This window comes from Populus euphratica, unplaced genomic scaffold (assembly GCF_000495115.2).
Source record: "Populus euphratica unplaced genomic scaffold, PopEup_1.0 scaffold268.1, whole genome shotgun sequence".
Lineage (NCBI taxonomy): Eukaryota > Viridiplantae > Streptophyta > Magnoliopsida > Malpighiales > Salicaceae > Populus > Populus euphratica.
The window spans coordinates 447,395-461,648 of record NW_011500025.1 but is presented as its reverse complement, the minus strand read 5'-3'; the positions used below and the strand labels follow the sequence as shown (position 1 = coordinate 461,648).

General features: G+C 29.8%; 1 protein-coding gene across 1 annotated transcript in view; it reads left to right on the top strand.

The window, feature by feature from the left end:
- Positions 1–13,169: 13,169 nt before the first annotated feature.
- The window catches only part of LOC105142138 (50S ribosomal protein L27, chloroplastic-like), a 2,947-nt gene continuing 1,862 nt past the window's right edge, over positions 13,170–14,254 (top strand). The window contains exon 1 of the mRNA XM_011049643.1: positions 13,170–13,239. The gene's annotated coding sequence lies outside the window, so the exon portion shown is untranslated. The remainder of the gene's footprint in view (positions 13,240–14,254) is intronic.

Genomic DNA, 14,254 nt, shown 5'->3' with positions numbered 1-14,254 from the left:
TTGCCATTTTTTTTGTGACTTCTCTCTCCAAATCCCTATTCTCTCAATTGATTTATATTTTATTCATTTGTTTGATTGTTTTTAAACACTCATCCTTTTAATAACCATGACTTAAATCATGATTTCTCCAAAGTTTTTAAAGTAAAATCAAGAAAGATGAAGAAATATCTTTTTTTTCCTCTTCCAGCCAAAACTCGCTATTTTAAAAAGAGAAAGAAACTGAAATTTCTACTTTATTCAATTTATTTATGAAAATGTCATTATTAAGTTTATATGTTATTTTTTAATCCACATGTCGACATTATAATATAGTCTTCCTGAATTCTGATTACCCTAAAGTTCTAACCATAAATATAAAAATACATCATAAGACTTTTCATGAAATTGCAACTTGATTTTATAATCGAACTGAGAGTTATGATTAATAACATAAACTTGGTTGATACGTGCCAAGAACCTAAATTTTATTGGTTTACCCTTTCTTAGATTGTATTGTTTATTCCTTTAAATCCTCATGATCATATATTTATTTTACTTTTTCCATCATTTATTTATGAATTTATTATCGTTTGACGATAATGTTATCGATTTTGAACCAGGATGTACGCCAACACTTTTTATATTATTCTAACTTTTCTTACCTATTGATAATAATAATTTGTTTTCTTGATATTTATTTTATTTTTAAATTTTTGAGGGATATACATAACTATTCATACTTATCGACAATGTTATCGATTTTTAACCAGGATGTACGGCAACACTTTTTATATTATTCTAACTTTTCTTACTTATTGATAATAATAATTTGTTTTCTTGATATTTATTTTATTTTTAAATTTTCAAGGCATATACAGAACTATTCATACTTATCTTTTTCTGCTTATCTGCAAAGAGCTTCATAAGCTCTCCCATTAAACATTAAAAATACAAAAAATATATGAGTGATGTAAGTTTTTAAATTAACATTGAAATACAAAAATACATTTAAATAATTTAAATTAACATTTTCACGAGTCATGTCCAAGAAAAATCACTTCATGACTGCAAAACTAGTATCATACAACTAAATCAAGGTTAGTTATTTTGTATGAGTGCATACATACACTCATCCAAATATTCATATAACGTACCCAACCTCTAATTTATATGTAGATCATATCACCTAATGCAATATTATTATATTATCTTAGATGCATATATACTATAATTAGTTAAACTTAGATAAGACACTTGTAATGATTTCAAGGGACTCATTTAAAGGTTTGCCCAAATCTTATAATAACCAATTAACTATAACAATAAAAAAAAATACACTTTGCATTTTATAGTTTGGTACAAATTGTGATTACCTGCTGTAGTTCAAAAAAATACACTTTACATATTGTACTTATTTATCTGAGTTAACACTTAACACCACATTAAACTTTGCCAAAAAATATAGAAGAACTATAACATAGTATTTTGCGCGCTATACAAAATTAACTTCAATTTCATATTTTTTCAACAACACAAACCTAATAGATTGACAAACTAGCACCCTTTATCACTAATCTATGAATTTGAATCCTCACAATTAAATCAAATCATTGGCATGGTGACTTTGTCAAGGAAGGATGAAAACTATTGCAATCTTTAAGAGATGATCTTGACAAGGGATGTTGCTCGGTTATGATCACCATTTCTTAGATGTATTATGATTAGTACTTAAAAGTATATTTTTATTAAGGTTTTATATCATCATTTTGCACTGAAGTATCAATAACTCCTTAACTAAAACATGTTTTATAATAGCATGTATTATTAAGATACTTTTAATTTATGGTAAATATTCATTTTAAATACAGGCCTATCATATAAATGAAAGGATTGATTGATGAGTTTAAGAACTAAAATTGAAAGGACAAAGAGATGGCTCAAAGTTAGAAAAGAGATGCTGGTGCAATCCAAATCAGAACACTGTTTGGAAATTAGGTCATATTTGAAGCTGTAGATCTCGGATTCAAGTCTGCTTTATATGGATGGAAAGGTAAGATATAAGCCTATAACCTGATTGGAACCTCTTTTATGTGTGGTTTCCATTTGAGTAATAAGAGTTTATACTATATTTGTTTGAAATACCATTAGTAAATCCTCTAATTTTGACATTTGTTGTTATCATTGTTCAATCCTTACATTAATCTTCCATCTTAAAATTCTCATCAACTTTTTTATTATTATTATTGTTGTTGTTGTATTATTATTATTATCTATAATTTATATAATTAATCTCTCTATAGTTCGATCCTGGTATTGCCGGGTTATTTATTACTTTGACACTCCTGCATTTGGGAGAAGACATCAATCTTTTGGTCGTGTCAAGTTTTTAGTGCCGTTGCTGGGAAGGTAAATTCTTGTACAAATTATAGTATTTATTTTATTTTCTCTTTTCACTTTTCTTGTATATAACTTTGTTTCTTTTCTTTTTTCTTCTTTTGTTTTCTTCTTCCTTTTATTTTATTCCTACACGTGCATGAAAGTGTGGTCATGTATATTAAGTGGCAGACTTTGTAGGGCATCCTCATCATTTTCAGAAAATATGGCCAAAGAAAATAATTATTCACCTCATAATAAGAATAATGAGAATAACCGTGTTAGAACACTTAGAGATCATATGAATCCCACAAGAACAAGTGCACCATTATGTATAGTTTTTTCTCTGATGCATCTCATTTGAATTTTAAGTCATGCATTATTCAACTTTTACTTTTTTTTCATGGCTTAGATTTAGAAAATCCATACTTGCATTTAAGGGAATCTGAGGAGGTTTGCAACATGTATAATGACTCAAATTGTAGCATGAACACCATCAAATTAAAGCTTTTTTCTTTTTCATTAAAAGATAAATCTAAAACATGGCTACAAAATTTAAGACCAGGATCCATTCGTGCTTGGGATGAAATGCAACAATAATTTTTAAAAAAGTTTTTGTCATCTCATAGAACAAATTCTTTCAAAAGATATCGAGACTTGCTTAATACTTACCCTCATCATGGTTTTGAGATATAGAGATTGGTTTCATATTTTTATAAAGTCTTAACACCGAAAGATAGGCAAATGGTTGAATTGATATGCAATGAAACCTTTGATTTGAAATTTGACAATGCTCAATTCTAAGAGTAACTGCACACTTTCAAATCAAGGTATCTTTGGATCCTGTAGATATTTTTTATTATGTTATTACTATATCATGGATGGAGATTAGCATGTAGTAAGATTAATATTGTTTTGATGGGTGTTTCTTTTTAGTTGGAATTATTGGCTGCTAAGAATCTCATTAGTGCAAATTTAAATGGCTTGTTGGATTTATATATAATCATTCATCACTTATGATTCTGAAAAGCGATTCAAGTTATTTAATCTGTTTGCATTTTTGGATTTCATGAACTTGTAATAGATTCCAAATGATATATCCAAATTTATAATTGTTCTTTTGGCACTGAATACTAATATGGTTCTTGTGATGGACCTATCATGTTTAATGGGATTATTAATCTTGTTGTCATGTCATGAATTTTATAGAACATAAAGATAAAAAGAAAGATAGAAGGGTATTTGTATTATTATAGGTATTAATTTCCTAACTTGGACATGTAAGACATCGATTTATACTTGTGACTAACTCCTTATTTCATTTAACTAATCACTCACCCATATCCATTTTGGTTTTCTTTTTCCTTATAGGCATATGGCTCATCTTACAAAAGCGTTTTGAATGTTTTAACATAGGTCTTTATCTTCTTGATACAAGTTATTCATTTTTATTTTTTACTTTATATCTCTAACTTTGTTTTGCTCCATTTATTTATCTTTACTTTGTTGTTGTCACAACTCAATGTTTGTTGGTTCAAGAAATCCATTATAGGTAGAATAAGTTAATTTTTCTATTGATAAGCTCATTGTCTAGGTAATTATTGACTAACGATTATAAATCGACTACTGTATGAGATAGTAAGAATCATATGTTATAGATCATTCAGCAAAAGAACACTTTTGTACCTTTAGAAGTATTGATTGGAGTCTTAAGTTTGCAGTTTTCTTATTCTTGATCCTTCCCTTCTTCTATGCACTCTACCATGATTAGTGTTGGTAGTTTTCTTTTTCTTTTTCTTTTTTGTATTTATCCATGTTTATAAATATTGTCAGGTTAGTAATCATTTAATTAGATAAGTTGCATTGCTTGCTTTCTTTAGTATTCATGTCCTTGAATTTTTCAACTTAGGTTTAGTGAAAGTTGTGAGAATACATCAGCTTTTTGTTCAATGTTGGCATTTCATGCAAATAAGATTTTTTTTCATTTTTTTCTGGTTAAACTTTTCTTTCATGTGAATCCTTTTGCCTTCAATTCCAACATAGTTTTTTAGGAGGGATTACTTGCCTGTACTAGCTATTTCTTTTTCTTTTTCCTTTCGTTTTTAGGTTTCCTTTGTGATTTATTTTGTTTGTTTATTAGCTACTAATATTGTTTCAGTTTTGGTTATCAATAAGGAGAAGATTTTCATGGTTTCTTATGGAACCTAATATTGGGTCCTAGATTTTTAGTATACTGATGACTAAGGTTTTGTCGTTCATCGATTTCAATTCTAGTACAATTTATATTGTTGTTATTTACTGTGTTCTAGCCTACATGCTCTACCTGTTCTTATTCCTTTTGTTATTTGGTTTTCTTTGTGATTTATTTGTTTTATAAATGGCTACCTATTTCATGTCTGTTTTGATGTAGCTTCTTGTCATACTTCTTTATATAAGAGATGTTGTTTGGCCAATAATATGTTACAAACTATATCATAAAGACATGAAACATGATAAGAAGGATAACCTAAGATAAGAACATTAATCTCAATATGTTTAATAATAGAAAATATATTAATATGTTCAATGTCAGAATTAGGTGTGGTAATCTAATAGTTTGTGCAATCACTAGTTGTAGAAGCGCTGGTTGTGGATTCTTATGAATTGCTAGAGGATTCTTCAAAAGATATTTTTTCATTGTTAGAATCGTCATAATCAATCTCATCCCTATATAGATTATAAATGATAAGGATGTTAATATAGTTAACTTCATCATTTGAGTCATACGGTAGAGGACTCCAATCAATATGTTGTTCCACCTATGTATTATCAGAAGAATTAGGTCATCTTCATCATGAAAAATGTAGTCTTCAAAGTTAATTGTAGGTCTAACTAGTGTTGGTGGTTCATCGATGGTTGACACTAAAAGAGTAACATTTGGAGGGATCACTACATGGATCTTATGGTGATGTTTATGCCATGATTATTAAACTCGGACCGGCTGACATGACTAAAAGATTGATGTCTTCTCCCAAGTGCAGGAGTGTCGAAGTAATAAATAACCCGGCAAGACCGGGGTCGAACCACAGGGAGGTTATTTGTACAAATTATAAATAACAATAATACAACAACAATAACAATAACAACAACAACAACAATAATAATAATAATAATAATAATAATAATAATAATAATAATAATAATAATAGTAGTAGTATAAACTCTTATTATTGAATGTCAAGGTTAGAGGTTCCACTAATGGTATATCAAACAAGTATAGTATAAACTCTTATTATTGAATTGGAAACCACACACAAAGGAGGTTCCAATCAGATTATATATTGTTAACATGATTACATTAGTCATCTTATTCAATTAATGCTAATACTTGTAAATCTCGTCAAGCATTCATGATTATAACTTATGTTAACAACAAATCAAGTTCCTTTCATAGCTCAGGTGTCGGTTATACCATACATTATGGGCTATGAAAGTGCCAAGCATTTGTTGTACCAAGTGTTATACAATATAAATCAAGATTAGTCATTTAACAAGCAAAGTATTAAAGAGTGAACAAGATAACAAATATAAAACATGTTAGTATCAAACATTAAGGTCCATATTAAGTTTACATTATACTTATTCTCACACCATTAGTGTAACCTTTTCACCTTGACATAATTAACTTAGCTAGACATAATGAAAGAAAGCAAAATAGATAAACAAAATAAGAACATAAAAGTTAACTAAGTAAAGGAAAGGAAATGAAAGGCATAAACTTAATATTAATGACAGCAAAGCATAAACATTACAAAAAATACAAAGAGAGAAAGGAAGAGCATGATCTTGATCTGGAAACCAAGATGCCTAAATGCATGGCAAATGCCTCCTTTTATAGGCCAAAATTAGGAACTATTGATTTGATGACTAATTGATAAGTGGGTGGCCAACTTTTGACTTGGTGACAATCTTTGTCTTCTCTTGTCTGCCCAAAACGTCATTGATAACGTCAAAATTGGAGCCAGTTGCAAACATGAAAGTTGTAGGCAATTGTCTCAGATTTCTTGTGTAAAACTTTCAGCTCATTTGGACTTCTAGAACTCCAGATATGGCCAAAATACCGAACAGTGCTCGGGCTGGAAGACAGATTCAGGCTTCTTTGTTGTTGCTACAATTTGGACTTGATAATGGCCTTTTTAGATCTTGGGTTCCATATGAAAGTTGTAGGCCTATGTCTTACCTTTCCATCCATATAAATTGGACCTAAATATGAGATATATAGCTCTAGATATGACCCAATTACCGAACAGTGTTCCGGTTTGGATTGCACCGACATCTCTTTTCTAAGTTTGGCCATCTCTTTATCCTTGCAATTTAAGTTCTTCAAGTCATCAATCAATCCTTTCATTTATGTGATAGGCCTGAATTAAAAATAGACATTTACCACAAATTATAGGTATCTTATATTATTAGATACATTATTATAAAACATATTTTAGTTAAGGAGTTATTGATACTTCAAGTGCAAAATGATGATATAAAACCATGATAAAAATGCACTTTTAAGTACTAATCACACCCCCAACGAGTTAACCTGGAACCTAATGGTTAGACCGGTCTAGGTAAGACAAAAGACCTGGTGGCTCCAATCAACAGTTTTGCATGTTTATTGATTTCACTATCTGGATTCTTTAAGCCATGTTACATTGTAAGTTCACATCCTTTTTTTATCTTGACTGCTAAATTTTTTATTTTTCTTTTTTATTTTTGATTTTTTTATTGTTTCTACTCTCTCTTTTTTTGTTTTTCTGGTGGTTTGCCATGTTTCTATTTAATTTGAATTTTCAATTTTTCTATGTCTTTCATTGCTTACATGCTTATTGCTTACATGCTTATGCTCACGTTGTTTCTTATACCTGTCTTATTTTCTATTTGTTATTCTAGGTGATATTTGAGCTTCCGCTATCATTATAATTTTTTCCTTGTGTTGTTTTAATATATTTATCTTTCTTTTCTTTTGTTCAGTCCTATGAGAGCTTTTTTTTCTAATCAGCTTTTTAGTTGTTGTTTGGCAGTTCGTGCTTTTGGTTTTGTTTTGAGCGACACCTGGTAACACAGTGCTTGATTGCTAATCCATCTGAATTTTTTTTGTAGTTCATCCATTGTTTAGTTTCTCTTCAACTTTAAGCTTTATGGTCAGCTTCTAGAGGCTTCAGTTTTAGACTCGTGTGGTTGTAGCTCTCCCACTTCCACTTCTATTTAAGTTGCTCCTTTAATGATTGTTAGATTGATAAGCGTTTTTGTTTTAGTTATGATAACAAGAGTTGCTTCCTTTTATCTTTTGTTTCTTTTAGCACTTTCATTGTTATGTTTGCTAAGTTTTTTTTTTATGAAAAAAATAATGATAATAGTTGTAAATATTATTAGGCATTCATGATTATAGCTTATATTAACAACAAATCAAGTTTCTTTCATAGCACGGGTGTAGGTTATACCATACAGTTAGGCTATAGAAGTGCCAAATATTTGTTGTACCAAATGTTATACAACATAAATCTAAATTAACCATTTAACAAGAAAAGTATTAAAAGTGCACAAGATAACAAATACAAAACATGTTAGTATCAAACATGTCCGTGTTGAATTTACACTATACTTATTCGTACACTATTAGTATAACCTTTTCACCTTGATATAATAAATTTAGCTAAACATAATGAAGAAGAGAAATATAAATAAATAGGATAAAAGTTAACTAAGTAAAGGAAAGGAAATGAAAGGCATAAAAAAAATATTAATGAAAGCAAAACTTAAGTATTACAAAAATATAAAAAGAGAAAGCAAGAACATGATCTTGATCTGGAAACCAAAATGCTTAAATGCATGACAAATACCTCTTTTTATAGGTCAAAATTTGAAACTATTGATTTGATGACTAATTGTTAAGTAGGTGGCCACATCTTGACTTTGTGACAATCCTTATCTTCTTGTCTGAATAAAACATAATTGATATCGTCAGAATTTAAACTATATCACATAAAAGTTCTAGAAAATTATCTCAGTTTTCCAAGTAAAAAAATTGAGGTTATTTAGACTTCTAGAACTCGAGATATGGGCTGAATACTGAACAGTGTCTGGGCTACAAGATATATTCGAACTTTTACATTGTTGCTAAAATCTGGACTTTCAAACAGCAGAATTGAGTTTGACTTCCAGTTTTAGGCTTATGTCTTAGCTTTCCATCCATATAAAGTAAACCTAAATCTGAGATCTATAATTCCAGATATGATCCAATTACCGAACAGCATTCCAGTTTAGACTGCACCAGCATCTCTTTTATAAATTTGGCCCTCTCTTTATCATTTCAATTTCAATACTTAAACTTATCAATCAATCTTTTTATTTATATAATAGGCCTATATTTAGGATGAACATTTCACATAAATTAAAGATACCTTATGGTATCAGACTTGCTATTAAAAACATGCTTTAGTTAAGGAGTTATTAATACTTTAAATGTAAAATAATGATATAAAACCTCGATAAAAATACACTTTTAAGTACTAATCATGAGTCATGTTACATTGTAAGTTCACATCCTTTTTTTTTTCTTGACTGCTAAAGTTTCTTTTTTTCTTTTTTCTTTTAATTTTTTTATTGTTTCTGCTTTTTTTTTTTCTTGTGGTTTGCCATGTTGCTATTTAATTTGAATTTTCAATTTTTCTATGTCTCTTGTTGCTTACATGCTTATGCTCGAGTTGTTTCTTATATCTGTCATGTTTTCTCTTTGTTATTCAAGGTAATATTTAAGCTTATGCTATTATTATAATTTTTTTCCTATGTTGTTTTAATATATTTATCTTTTCTTTTCTTTTGTTCAGTCTTATAAGGGTTTTTTTTTTCCTAATCAGCTTTTTAATTGTTGTTTGACAGCTCGTGCTTTTGGTTTTGTTTGGAGGGACACCTGATAACATAGTGCTTGATTGCTAATCTGTCTGAATTTTTTTTTTTTAGTTCATTCATTATTTAGTTTCTCTTCAACTCTAAGCTTTGTGGTCAACTTCTAGAGGCTTTAGTTTTAGACTCGTGTGATTATAGCTCTCCTACTCTCACTTTTGTTTAAGTTGCTCCTTTAATAATGATTGGATTGATAAGTGTTTTTGTTTTAGTTATGATAACAATAGTTACTTTCTTTTATCTTGTTTCTTTTAGCACTCTCATTGTTGTGTTTGTTAGGTATTTTATGCTAAATGATAAATCAGGTTTTGATGTTGTTAAGTTATTTTATTTGCATTGTTAATATAAGGTATTTTATTTGTCATTAACTGTTGTTTTAGGTTATAAATTTGTTTTGTTAAATCTATCTAAACAAATCGATAACAAATCGATGTACATAAGGTAACCTTCTTTAAACATGTAATCAATTTCTCCGAGATAAAGGTACCTTATAATATGAAGGTTTGAAGAAGAAAAATGACTAGGATTGGATGATTTCTCCCCTCTCCTTCTCCCGAAGTTTTCCTCAATCTTTCTTCCTTCTCCTAACTTTAATTCCCTCAATTTTGTGTACCCGATTCTCTTGAATCTACCACCACAATCCTTTGCTCCCTTTTATCATGTCTTTTTTTTTTAAAATCTTTTTGTGGAGTTTACGATAATTTCTTGCAAAAGTTTGGTTTTCTCTTCTTTCCCCTCGGCTGCTTATGGTGTAGTGATTGTTAACATCGCTACAATGCCCTTTCATTTAATTTCTGATGTTTTCGTCCCCTTCATCATCCCATCTCGGCGTATTTTAAGATTCAGCTGTACTCAAGCCTAGATATGCATCCATTATATTTTTATTTGTTTGTTTGTTTGTTTATTTTCAGGGTTTTATCTACCATGATTTGTAAGAGCATGCACAGTAAAAATGAGAACAGTGAAAACACCACACTTTCAGCTTTATTCTAGATTAAAAAAATGTCACTAAAAACCCTTAATGTCTAGCATTTGGTCTCCTGGTACTGTTCTGGAATCTCAGCTTAGGAGAAAACAGCCGAGTTTAAAAGCATAGTCCAGAATAGGAAGCTTAAAATAACCATTTGACTTGTTTCCATATCCGAACCACCTGTCATGTTTCCAGGCAGTATCTCTTCAAACCATTGCTTCATTTAACCGATTAATTAAAGCTGCAAAAGAAATTGAACAGGGGATATTCCACTCAAAGAGAAAAGAATTGGATTAATGAGATGATCAAAGCGTAAATTTTGTATCAGAGTCAAAATCATAATCAAGGCCTCTTCTTAAATAATATATATGATTCAACACGGCTAATGCTTATATATAAAAAAAGTATGCGAATCTATCTGTAATGCCTGAGATTGTGCTTCTACCACCGATACAATTCCAGCGTCTCTCCAGCAACTTTCATCTCTTTGTCATCTGGTTTACAATCTTTCTCAAACTGGCCTGACCTGGAACAACACATGCTTCTTTTTGCATAATCTTAGTGACAACAAAGTTTTATCAGAGAATCAGCACCAGCGGTGAATAACCACGGTTGCTGTGGGTGGAAATTGCAGTCCAATACTCCTACAAAACAATCCCGAATCCATTACAACAATCAATTACGACTGTAAGTTTCCTCTCGACAATTCATGTTGAAGGCTTCATTAGACCTGTATGTAAATGCAGTAGCACATAAACGTTATGACAAAAGCTACAAACAGCAAACAGAAGATTTAACCACAAAGCAACCCCTTGCCACCACTTCTAGCAATATATAGCTTTTTTTTGCCCCATCTAAGAGCTGGTGAAACAATTATAGCTGCACATGCACAGATGTCTGATCTGGGATTGGCTAAAACTGTTCTATTATTGAAAAGTCATATCCTTCAAGTGCTGAGGGTAACTACTTCTAGTAGAGTGTCTAAATTTCAATAGGTCAGAAATGCTGGTGGATAAGAAATGCTTTTGAATCACGTAATCAATAGGTCAGGACTACAAATCAAAGGCAATAGGTATTCTTGTTTCCTTCTGAGTAAATTACTCAGCCTCGGGGTAAAATTAAGTTTATAGAAGACCAACTTTGAGATACCAATGAAACAAGACATGCGAACAAGAGCACATGTCAAAATATACTCAAGTACTGCCTCAAACAAATGAATACCACACTTTTGATATAGAGTTTCACTTGTCATGTGCGCTAGTTTCACAAGGGAATTTGCAGTTCTATGTGTAATCAAAAGAAAACAAAACCAGAATATAGTATAAAAGATTGATGAACTTCAGAAGATGATGCCCATGGTTTGGCAAACAGATGAAAAAAAATCCCATGAAATAGTAAAACTAGAATACAAAATGACAATTCTAAGCCTGGAGAAATAATAAGATCACAGGATTGTCAAAATGCAGAAAAAAAACTGCTGATGAATATAATTAAGAGATGGAAAGAAATGCATGCTTTTTTTAGTTTAGAAACATCATCCATCTTAATATGCAGCTCATCTACCAACCAATGGCACTAAATGCAACACATTCCTCACTGAATATGAATGAACAGTCATTCCTTTGCAACCATGAAATTGTCTTACAAAAATAGGAGCCAATAAGAGCAAGAAAATGATACATAAAGGGGCTCTAAGTCACCAAACTAAGCACCTAAAAGTCAAGTGAGACCGACAGACTTCATTCATGGAACAGTACATTCTAGAAACAAAAATCAAATCAAACGACGTGGGAAAAAAGGATATCAGCTGGCATCACTGTTGAGAAATAGTCTCCCTTACGATGCCATTCCACTGAGTATACAGTCTGCAAGAGTCCAAGAGAGCAAGTGTTAAATTAGAATCTATTTGGTACTGGTAGCTGTTATGATGATAATTTAAAGAAAAACATTTTATAAAAAATATTTTTAATTGAGATTAGTTTGAAGAAATAGGTGTTTGGTTAAAACTGTGATTGAAATTGAGGTTAAAAAAAAGTAGTTTAATGTATTTGGTTAATAATGCTTTTGAAATTGAGGTTTTAAAATAATTTTAAAAAATATATATTAATATTGATAGTTTTTAATTTAAATATTATAGATTTAACTTTTGTTATTACATCATGAAATAAATAATACTTTATATAAAATATTTTTTATTGTTTCATTAAAATATCTACAATTTCATCACGTATAAAATATATCCAACAAGAACTATAGTTTTTTTTTATTTTTTAAGCGGCAATAACATCAGGTAAAATATAATTAAGAATGAAATTGAGATTGCGATCAAATTCTGTAAATGCTACTTTATCAAGCTATTTCTATCTAATTTATGTAGTGTCATTAAATTTTATGTTAAACACTATTTTTTTGAATAAAAAATAACTAAAAAATAAAAATTAATTTTTATTTTACTGGGTTGGACCTGGTTCAATGTATTTTAAACTTTAAACTAGAACCAATTTGACCAAACCGGTCCGACCGGAAGTGTATGTTGCTTTTTGCATGCTTTGTTTTGGAAATAAATTCATGTTTCTAAAGAATAACACTGATTTGGTTTGCTATTTGAGTCTCTATTTGGATGTCCAAGTTGATCCGTAGTGTGCATCTCATTATTTTTGCTTGTGTGATTCATTTCCATCTTGCAATTTTGCTTTTATGGTTTTCAACTCTAATATGCCACAAATTACATGTTACATGTCTCCGAGGCCTTGACCAGCTCTATTTATCTTTAGCTCCTTCTGTCTTGTACCATCATATGACTTTGACTAGTTGAATTTGATGAGCTATTTCTCTCGAGCTCTTTCTGTCTTCAGCTCTATTTCTGAAGACAATGTTATGTTTCTCTGACATTGATTGATGTTGTTTGCAGTAGCCAAGGGCTCTTCAAACATGCTCTCTCTCCACAGCTCATCGAGTCCTGTTTCTGCATAGGCAAAAAAGCTGTGTATTTGCCATTTTTTTCCCATATCAATGATGGGTTCTTTTCAAGTTTTGATTTTTGTTCTTTTTTTTCTTGCCAGTGCATTTTTTAATGGAAGATAATGGTAAAACTGTGTGATACTATTCTTTTGTCCTCATATGTATTAAGCTTAACTTTAGCTTGATGGATGGAAAGCAAAAACCCTAATCTGATTACATATTGAAAACCCAAATCTGAAGAATTTTCCAGCTTTTTGTTTAGTGTCTACTCATTTCTTCAATATTCTCCTAGTTTATGGTTTAGGGTTTAAAAATATTATTATTTTGTCCTTTCGTGTATGGTAAGTTTAGTTTAGCTTTAGCTCCCTGACTGGAAAGCAAAAATTATAGTTATTAAACTGGGTTTGGAGTTAATCTAGTTAAGAAATAGGTCTAATGTATTAACTTGAAAAAATTAAAAAAAATAAAAATTTTATATTTCATATAAAAAAATTAAAAAAAATCAATGTAAATATATATTATACACGTTGTCAATAATAAAATTTAAAAATTATTTTAAAAAAATTATCACATATTAAAAAATGTTATGGTATGTTTTTAAATTAAAATATTTAAATCTAAAAAAAATTATACTATATTAAAAAAATATTTTTTTTCCTATAAATATAGAATATATTTATGCAAGGATTTTAAATCATATATTCAAAAAATATTTTTTTTAAATTAAAACATTTTTATTCTATATTTAAAAAATATAATTTTTTTACATTGAAATTTAGTTTATTTCTTATTATTATAAACTGTAAAATAAACTTTGTGCATTTATAATTTTTTTGAATAAAAAACTAAAATAATTATTTTAATGAATTGAAATAAAAACCCTGCGCTTAGACACTCCCTGTTCTTCAATCTTCAATCCCTCCCCATCCCCCGCGCCCCTCTCCCCGGTTCTCTCTCTCTATCTGAAAGGAAAAAAAACCGCTCTCCATCTCAGATCCCACCTTCACTGGCGATCGCTATTTTCAGCAACCACTG